At 47.9% G+C, this 10,425-nt stretch overlaps 1 long non-coding RNA gene across 1 annotated transcript; it reads right to left on the bottom strand.

Annotated features, from left to right (window-relative positions):
- Positions 1-6,477: 6,477 nt before the first annotated feature.
- On the bottom strand, positions 6,478-10,183 carry LOC308126382. The gene is made up of 5 exons (XR_013936436.1): positions 9,682-10,183; positions 7,769-9,481; positions 7,659-7,718; positions 7,495-7,608; positions 6,478-7,422 (listed from the first exon to the last, which is right to left on the bottom strand). It is a non-coding gene; the product is annotated as an uncharacterized lncRNA (long non-coding RNA).
- Between the last annotated feature and the right edge of the window lie 242 nt (positions 10,184-10,425).

Genomic DNA, 10,425 nt, shown 5'->3' with positions numbered 1-10,425 from the left:
ACATACATTTGTCTTCATTATATCTTTTATTTCTTTAAAATAATCAAATCAGTGTTTTTTTAACTGTAGACTTTTTCAAATGGTCGAATTAGAAGTGAAGAAATGGTGAGTTTGTTGTTGAAGCTTCGGGTCTCAGCAGCAGACAGGAGCAGCTCCGGCTCCTCTGTTGGGCCTCGAGCAGCAACATGAAGAGAATCAGACGACTGAAGCCGTCAGACTGCGGAGGTTTGGCGCTTTAAAGGGTTAAATTGTGGCCGAGACGTAGACGGTGTGTGAAACAAACCAGCAGAGCGACTGTAACAGGAGGACTGACGTCTCGTTTGGACTCGCCGTGGATGTTTGAGGAGACGACGCACTGAAGTGGAATGTGGCAGCGTCTTCGCCCAGAGGGCGGCGCTCCGCTCTGCAGTGGGCGGCGCTCCGCGGGGGGGCGGCGCTCCGCTCTGCAGGGGGCGGCGCTCCGCGGGGGGGCGGCGCTCCGCTCTGCAGGGGGCGGCGCTCCGCTCCGCTCCATGGGGGGCGGCGCTCCGCAGGGTTCAGACCAAACACTAAACCTCTGTGGCGTTTTGGCCGCCTGCTACACGACGGCGCTCAGAGTAACTGAAAACGCTACTTTTTACACACATGCTCCATCGCCATGGAAACGGGGCAAACGCTACTTTTTGACAGTTGTCTCCATGGAAACGGGGAAATAATCCTTTATTGACTATTCTCCGTCTCCGTGGAAACAAGTGGGACAAGCAACTTTTTGAAAACACTGATGAATTTTCACTTGAAACGTTGCCATGGAAACGGCCCGAGGCGGCAGCGCTTCATTCTGTTCCAAACAATCAGAAGGATTTATAAACTCCTGAAACATTATTCTGCACTGCTCACATCCAGAAAGATCTCAAAGTGGATATAAAAACTGTATTTGAAGATTTTTTTCACCGTTTAGAGAGAGAGAGTGATGAGCAACTTAGATTTTCTTCCCCAGTCAAGATTATGTTAATCTGCTTTAATCCGCTGACGGCCGACCGGGAAGCAGAGTGAACAGCATGTCGGTCTGCCGTCACACAGCCGAGGAAATAACACCCAAAACTTTTAACTGTTTATCCGTTTTGTACAATCTGGAGTTCTGATATCACGAACAGGAAGTGGAATTGTTTATTTCTCTGAGGTCGTAACGTTGATCGAAAATGAATTAGTTCTCAATGTTAAAAAAACCTAAATATATACTATTCAATGAGAAAAACACTGTGGATGTATTGATAAAGATCGATGGGATGGACATTGAAAGGGTTAAAGAAATATAATCCTTAGGAGTCACCAGGATGGAAATCACATATAAGTTATATAAAGAGAAAAAATCCAAACTCCATCGCAGCGTTGCAGAAAGTCAAACGGTCTGTAAATCAATCTTCTTTACTCACTTTATATAACACAATGACTACACCATATTGAACTGACTGTGGGATTTGGATCTTGACCTGTATAACTTATACTTGGTCCTTATCATGGCGCTCAGAGTCCAACGGTTCTTGTTTGGACTCCAAAGTTCTGACCCGGCTGCTCCAAGCCTCCTCCTCTTCCAGCAGTTTTTCATTGTCTTCTTTCAATCTGTAGACTAGAGGAGTAAGCTGCACTGGGAGTACAGGGCAGACCCGTCCTAATCTCTCTCCTCCAGCTGAGGGGACATTCCACTCTCCAGCTTCAGAACAAATCACACTTTTCTTTCAGCAGTTTGTCTCGGTCTTCTTCCACGCTTCTTAAATGACGGCAGAGCTTCAGGTACTCTGGCACTCTGGACCCTCTAGACAACCACACACACTCACGTTCACACCGAGGGGCAATTTAGCATCCCCAATTAACCCTACATGCTGTGGGAGGAAACCAACACACACACAGGGAGAACATGCAAACTCCACACAGAAAGGCCCCGAGGCGAACCTTCTCACTGTGAGGGGGGGGGGGGGCTCACCACTGGGACACCGTGCCGAGGGAGTGAAAGGAGTTAGGAGGCTTCCTAAAGGAGATAGGAAAGGAGTTAGGAGGCTTCCTAAAGGAGATAGGAAAGGAGTTAAGAGGCTTCCTAAAGGAGATAGGAAAGGTGTTAGGAGGCTTCCTAAAGGAGATAGGAAAGGTGTTAGGAGGCTTCCTAAAGGAGATAGGAAAGGTGTTAGGAGGCTTCCTAAAGGAGTTAGTGAAGGTGTTAGGAGGCTTCCTAAAGGAGATAGGAAAGGTGTTAGGAGGCTTCCTAAAGGAGTTAGGAAAGGAGTTAAGAGGCTTCCTAAAGGAGATAGGAAAGGTGTTAGGAGGCTTCCTAAAGGAGTTAGGAAAGGTGTTAGGAGGCTTCCTAAAGGAGTTAGTGAAAGGTGTTAGGAGGCTTCCTAAAGGAGTTAGGAAAGGTGTTAGGAGGCTTCCTAAAGGAGTTAGTGAAGGTGTTAGGAGGCTTCCTAAAGGAGTTAGGAAAGGAGTTAAGAGGCTTCCTAAAGGAGATAGGAAAGGTGTTAGGAGGCTTCCTAAAGGAGATAGGAAAGGTGTTAGGAGGCTTCCTAAAGGAGTTAGTGAAAGGTGTTAGGAGGCTTCCTAAAGGAGATAGGAAAGGTGTTAGGAGGCTTCCTAAAGGAGTTAGTGAAAGGTGTTAGGAGGCTTCCTAAAGGAGATAGGAAAGGTGTTAGGAGGCTTCCTAAAGGAGTTAGGAAAGGAGTTAGGAGGCTTCCTAAAGGAGTTAGTGAAAGGTGTTAGGAGGCTTCCTAAAGGAGATAGGAAAGGTGTTAGGAGGCTTCCTAAAGGAGTTAGTGAAAGGTGTTAGGAGGCTTCCTAAAGGAGATAGGAAAGGTGTTAGGAGGCTTCCTAAAGGAGTTAGTGAAAGGTGTTAGGAGGCTTCCTAAAGGAGATAGGAAAGGTGTTAGGAGGCTTCCTAAAGGAGTTAGTGAAAGGTGTTAGGAGGCTTCCTAAAGGAGTTAGTAAAGGTGTTAGGAGGCTTCCTAAAGGAGTTAGTAAAGGTGTTAGGAGGCTTCCTAAAGGAGTTAGTAAAGGAGTTAGGAGGCTTCCTAAAGGAGTTAGTAAAGGTGTTAGGATGCTTCCTAAAGGAGTTAGTAAAGGAGTTAGGAGGCTTCCTAAAGGAGTTAGTAAAGGTGTTAGGAGGCTTCCTAAAGGAGTTAGTGAAAGGTGTTAGGAGGCTTCCTAAATGAGTTAGTAAAGGAGATCACGGAGGTGAGGCAGTCAGACTTTCACTTAGTGACGTCATAATAAAGCGACGGCGGCTCTAGTTAGTGACGTCTGCCATGGTGGGGAAAGAACTTCAAGTTTCTGAAAATGAACTACATAAAGTTCATCTGGGTTCTAGATGATTTCAAGTTGTTCTAGGCAGATTATTGCTTTGGTAATTTACATGATCTGCTCCTTGTTCAGTCATCCTGAGTTTCCCTGAACGCTCCGATGAGCAGGTTCCTTTAAATGTTGTCGCCGCAAGGAACTGTGGGGGAACATGAGCTGGTCTCCTTTGGTAAAGGAACCATCAGTGGTTCCTAGGCTACAGGAGGTTCTAAAGGAACCATCAGTGGTTCCTAGGCTACAGGAGGTTCTAAAGGAAGCATCAGTGGTTCCTAGGCTAAAGGAGGTTCTAAAGGAAGCATAGAGCCTCCTTTCCTTAGCTTAGTGAGAGTTTTAAGGCTCCTTATCATGGCCGCCCTTCTGGGTTAAGGAGAAGTGGTTAGGAAAGGTGATAGGGACTATTAGGATGTACCCTTAATATCTAGTTTGACATCAACATTGTATTTTTTGATAAACAAGGACTTTTATTTTGAAGGAGTATGGGGCATATATTTGTAAAGTCAGGACATGCAGGTGAAGTGGATCTACATACGTTTGGAAACATCTCTGAATTAATAGTTTTCTGGCAAATATTTTGATAAAATGATCCTTTCATGAGAGTAAAATGTGTCGTCTTTCAGTCTGTGTGGGTTTGGAAGCAGTCAGACGTAAACTCTGGACACTAGGAGGCGCTGTTTGACGCAGATGCACCATTTTGCTCCATCAGACTGATTAATGTGGCTTCAAATCACAGGAAAACAAAATGACAGTATTCTCTCATCAAAAAGCTCATGTCTTATAGAACGTTCCCCTCATGTGTGACATCGTCTGGTTCTGCAGGTTCTGCTCGTGGTTCTGATCTGCTGGTTCTGTGGCTCAGAGTGGCTCAGAGAGGGAGAGGAGGAGGAGGGAGAAGAGGAAGATGAGGGAGAGGAGGAGGAGGGAGAAGAGGAGGAGGAGGGAAAAGAGGAAGAGGAGGGAGAGGAGGAGGAGGGTGAAGAGGAAGATGAGGGAGAGGAGGGTGAAGAGGAGGAGGGAGAGGAGGAGGTGGAGGGAGAAGAGGAGGAGGGAGAGGAGGAGGTGGAGGGAGAAGAGGAGGAGGGAGAGGAGGAGGAAGAGGAAGATGAGGGAGAGGAGGAGGAGGGTGAAGAGGAAGATGAGGGAGAGGAGGGTGAAGAGGAGGAGGGAGAGGAGGAGGTGGAGGGAGAAGAGGAGGAGGGAGAGGAGGAGGAGGAGGGAGAGGAGGAGGAGGAGGGAGAGGAGGAGGTGGAGGGAGAAGAGGAGGAGGGAGAGGAGGAGGAGGAGGGAGAGGAGGAGGAAGAGGAGGGAGAAGAGGAGGAGGGAGAAGAGGAAGAGGAGGGGTCTCAGTCTGATCCAAGATCTCCACATAGAAATGAGTGGTTTTAATCTAATGGCTGGTGGAGCGGACTTGCTGGGTTCAAATGAACCTGAACCTCAGTGAAAAAGCAGTTTGAACTTTTGTGGCACAGAAACATAAAAAGAGAAGCTGCATTTTCACTCAGAACCTGTTTCCTGTTCTCAACACCCTGAAGAACCGCGGTTCCCCCCCCTCCCCCCCCCGGAGGAAGCATCACTCCCAGCCTGGACGTTTGTCATCACTTTATTAAATCAGTATAATAATGAGAGCAGAGCGCCGTAGAGAGGAAACAGTCATCTGGTCATTCAGGGGTTAAACAACAGGAGGCATGATGGGTAACGACCTTCACAACATCAGAACCTTCCACTGATCCACCTTAACGACATCAAACACAAACAGAACCTTGTCTTTTCCAGACGGTCGGATCCAGACCAACAAGCTGCTCGTTTCACTTTTAAGGCTTTTTTTCTTGGTGAAGCTGAAGTTTAGATTGTTTTAGATATAAAAAGGTAAAAAGCTGCACTGGAACAAACGACGTAGTTTTATAACGTCGCCAGCAGATGAGGAGATTTGACTTTGACCATTTCACCTCGGTCTCAAAAAAGAAAACTGCGTCGCCTGTTTACGAAGTTGCTGCGACGTGACGGGTCAGATTTAGATTCAGCAAACTGAAACCGGACAGTGGAGAGTCCAGGACCGCTGCAGGTTCTCCACAACGTCAAGGAATTCACCTCAACTCAAGATCCACCAAGGGTTCTTCTGTTGTAGCCTCACATTCTGGGTTTTATTTTGAAAAGGGAAAAACTAGTTTAGTTTGCCAAAGTAGGATGTGTGGAAGTCGCCAGCGTCACGGCTTCAAACCCAATCTAATCAGCGGTTCCTCGCATGGCTAAAGGTTCTCCTGTGTTTAAAAGAAGATGCTGTTCTAGAACCACGGAGTTCTCTAATACCTTGGTTTTGTAGTTTTATTAACCAAACGCTGGTGGCTTTTAATCCACCGCCGGTTCTCTGGGTTTGCATTGCATTCTGGGATGTTTGTAGCAGGCGACTCGACGGGCCGTCAGGTTCCTGAACGTGACCTTGTGTTTCCATCGTCTCACCACCTGATGGGCGGCTGCTCACCTCTGCTGGTCACACCAGGTGAGCAGCGGTTACCTGGTCACACCAGGTAACCGCTGCTCACCTGGTGTGACCAGGTAACCTCTGTTCACCTCTGCTGGTCACACCAGGTGAGCAGAGGTGAGCAGAGGTTACCTGGTGTGACCAGCAGAAGTTACCTGGTGTGACCAGGTAACCTCTGCTCACCTGGTGTGACCAGGTAACCTCTGCTGGTCACACCAGGTGAACAGAGGTTACCTGAGAGCACTTCACCTGGTTACACATCGCTTGCTGGTGTGAAGCTCCTGCTCAGGTCTTCTTGTGCTGGATTGTTTGGAGGAAGGAGCAGCGTGGGCCTGCGCCGCCGCCCAGGTAGATGTTTGTTTGTTTTTGTTTGTTTGTTTGTTTGTTGTTGTGGGCGGGGTTTAACACAGAACAACCACAAACAAGTGCAAAAATACAGGGCGGGTGCACCACGCCGCTCCGTCTGCAAAACCACAGGAGCCATCTTAAGGCGAGGCGTGGAGGCCGACGCGGCTTCTTCTAGACCAGAGGTCTGCAACCTGCGGCTCCTCAGCGCCCCCTGCAGGACCTCCACGACATTTTCTGAAAATTATTTCTAAACATTTTCATTTTATTTGCATTCCATACTGATTTTCAGAAATGGACTAATCTAGGCTAAAGACACTTAAATAAAGTAAAACAGCTCAAAATAAATAAACACATTTTAAAAAGCCAGAATCGAAAAGAAAAGATGAAAAAAGATTTAAACAAAAGAAAAGGTCTGGTTGTCTGTGGAGCCAAGCAGGACGAAGAATCTAATGAAATACATCTAAATTGTAAATATGACACTTTATGGATGGAACCACAATTGTTCTTTGTTTAGCAACTTTTTATTTAAAGATGTTTTTTCTTCATTTCAGAGAATTTACTTTTCTTCTTTTTTGGGTGGAAAATTATGTCAACGACTTTTTTGGTCCAAAAGGTTGCAGACCCCTGGTGTAGACAATTTCAGAATAAAAGCGGGACAGTTGAGGTCTGTTTCACCCTCCCAACAGCTCCGGCCTTCTGGAAAAGACTTTTCTTAATCGGCTCTTTGGGATTTACTGGATCACAATGGCTCCGATTAGGAACCAGCTTCTCAGCTGTGACGTAAGACGGATTCCAGCGTCCAGCCGCGAACTTCTACCACGAGCGTGGCGAGCAGTTCAAATGATTGAACAGTTTATGAAATACTGTCGTCGGCTCCTCCAACAGGAAGCTGCAGGTCAAAGACCTTCAGCTTTACAAGGCACTAATCGAGTAGACATCCAATAAAACAGCAGGGGGCCAAACCGTCAATACTTAGTCTGATTGAAGGAAGTCTCCAGGTTGGATTAGCCAGAGGTGGAAGCTCATCTCAAATGTTGGCAGCATTCAGATTAAACTTCATATCTGGGACCAGAATAGAACCAAAACATTCTATGCGACTCGTTGGGATGATACAGAGTGAGGCCATGTGGGAAACTTTCAGAATAAAAGCCAGACAGAACATGTGAGCGATCGGCCGATCGCCACCGACGGGAAACAGAAAACAGATTCACCTTTTGGGAATTTGCTTTCCTGTGTTTACAAAGATTTTATACGACTTTGGCCCCGTTTCCACGGAACTGGAGCGCTTTCAAAAAGTTCCACCTCGGGGGCAGTGATTGAAAACAATTTCCCCGCGTTTCCATGGAAACGGAGCATTTTTATGTTTTTTTTTTTTTAAAGTTCCACATTTGCAGCCGTTTTCGAGCGTTTGTGTTTCCAGTGGCTCTGAGCACCGCCGAGCACCGCCGAGCACCGCAGAGCACCTCTGGGCACCGCAGAGCACCGCAGAGCACCGCCGAGCACCGCAGAGCACCGCAGAGCACCTCTGGGCACCGCAGAGCACCGCAGAGCACCGCCGAGCACCGCAGAGCACCTCTGGGCACCGCAGAGCACCTCTGGGCACCGCAGAGCACCGCCGAGCACCGCCGAGCACCGCCGAGCACCGCAGAGCACCGCAGAGCACCGCAGGGGCGTAAACGCTCACCGAAAACTCTACAAACGTTTTGGCGTCATGAACTGAAATGGTGGCTTCGGGGTAACCGGGGCCTTCGGGATTCATTTTCTCTGCACGTTTCCCAAAATGTCAAACTGTTTCTTGAACTTCAGAGTATTCAGAGTATTCAGAGTACAAAACGTGGAAAGTAGAATTCGAGGAAAGTTGCACTTCTTCTAAAAACCCATTGAATTTAAAACAATCACATTTTATCTTTGGCCTTTTTGTTCATTCACCCGAGATGACACTGACGGCTCTTGGCTCTTGAACACGCCCCCTTTGCAGGAAATATATTGATCACTACACGTGGAATATCACCCGGGCGTCTCGTGTGACAGATCGAATCTTTTGGGAGCGTCGCTGAATCTTTAAATGGGCAGAAGGCCGTTAACACCGGAACGCTGAGGTCCCGTACAGGACGCCGCCGTCCTCCATTCATCAGCTGCAGGTAAACTCGCAAAATTTAAAAAAAAAAACATTCTTTAAAACATCCGACATGATTCAAGAGTGAAATCTGATTCATTCATGAGTGTTGTTCTTCCACTTTAGCACCTTCAGACCAGAGAGAGCGTCGCTGGACGGTGGAGCAGCATCTCACCGTCTCTCCAGAGCAGCTCGTGGAGGAATGAAAGAAAACGGGACGGTCAAGTAATCGAGTAGTTTGGGTGACAGAACAGCTGTTGGTGCCGTCTGGCGCTACAGGTTCGACTACCGGGACTGTGAGGAAGAGGAAGGAGAACGAAGCCGGGAGCCGGGGTTCAACAGAGATCCTCCTGAATCCGTTACCATGGCGTCCAGTCCAGTGTCCCGGAGTGGAGACTCAGTACCTGCTACAGATTGGGGCTGAAACCCAGACGTTGGGAAGGTGAACACGAGACGCCTGGAGCTCCTTGAGCTAAAGCAACTCGGCTTGCCGGACCAAGGAAGAACCCTGGAGAACCCTGGAGAACCCTGGAGAACCCACGCTGCTGCCAGATCTAGTTAAGACACATGTTATTGCCGCTGAGGGTTTGTTTTCACACCAGGCTGAGTTCTGGAACCGAGAGCGGCGCCACAGAGCCTTGGTGAAGATTAGGAGCTACGGGCAGTAGGTGGCGCCAACGTCCTCCAAAACTTGTTCCAGTTCTAAACATGGTGGAGGAAAACCTGGAGACAAACCCTGATTATTGACCTTCTGTCCAACAGTGGAAAATCACACCACTATCGGATTTACATGCCGTTTGGTCGCGAGAGGCTACGATCGGAAAAACGTGAAAATCCCCAAAATAAATAAATAAAACCGTGAGCGACTGATGAGAAACAAATCTAGATAAAGTACTAGAGGAACCCTCGTCATAGCTACGTCTTGCAGTGTGTCGGTTGTACACTTGTCCTGATGATACGCGTTAATAACATTAGATCGTGATTCCCGGCGATCTGCTAAAAGTCCAGAAGTCGTTCCTGTCGCGGTTCTATTTGTGGATAATCCTCTTTTCCTACTGCGTGGAGCTGCAACGGCTTCAGGAACCTTAAGAGACGCGAGAACTGAGTTCTGGAGACGCTTACCAGCTCCCGTTACCATGACAACGACGTCCGACTGGGTTCAGATATGATGGACACATTCGCTTCTTCAACCTGGAGAACTATATCAGGGGTAGGGAACCCTGGTCCTCAAGAGCCGCAGCCCTGCCTGTTTTCCATGTCTCCCTGCTCAAACACACCTGAGTTATCATGATGAACCCTGCAGAAAGCTTGATAACGAGCCAATAATTGCTGTCAGCTGTGTTGATGCAAGGACACATTGAAAACGTGCAGGACTGCGGCTCTTGAGGACCAGGGTTCCCCACCCCTGAACTATATGAACGGTTCTGTGAATTCACCCGATAAAAGGAACGACAATTGTAATTTGATCGCCGGGCGTTGACGTCTTCGCACAGCGGAACGCTGAGCAAAGCTAGTAGCGTTAGCATACAGGCCAAACGCAGAAGACGCTGGATTTCACTTTTCTGCAGAATCTTCCAATAGAAACCAAAAGTCACGTACTCGTGGTTGTACGTGGAGACGAGACGAAATGTGAAGGGTGCGTCTTCAAATCAGCAAAACATGAATTGTTCTGAAGACGCGACAGAACGACGGTCTTAGCAACGGGACAGAATCGTGACGATGTTCCATTAGCAGGATTAGGGTTTTAGGTACTTTGCTGGTTTTAGTAACACATTCCAGAGGTACTTGGTGTTTTACTGGTTTGTCGTTCGCTGTGAGGAAACAAACGTCTTCTTAGGAAGAGAAACTTGGTTCTCTGATTTTCCTCTGCGGTTCTAACCAGAATTCATTCATTTAGGAAATCACTCCTTTTGCACCAAAACCAAAGAGACCAACTTTGCTCGGCTGCTGATGAGAAACGACTCCGTCACTCTAAAGCAGCCGCCTCGTCCTCGGCTTCTCTGATGAATCCTCGCTGGGAACCGGGAGACCAAACCCCAGGAAGTCTGGAGACCCCGCGGCGGCAGGCGCCGAGTCCAGCATTTGGAACGTTTCACAGTTTTGACGGCCTCGTTGATCGACTCCCGTCGAGAGCCGCCAGATTCTTTACCCCTCAAATACACAT

This window comes from Lipophrys pholis (assembly GCF_963383615.2).
Source record: "Lipophrys pholis genome assembly, chromosome: 21".
NCBI lineage: Eukaryota > Metazoa > Chordata > Actinopteri > Blenniiformes > Blenniidae > Lipophrys > Lipophrys pholis.
This window is presented reverse-complemented; position numbering and strand designations above follow the sequence as displayed.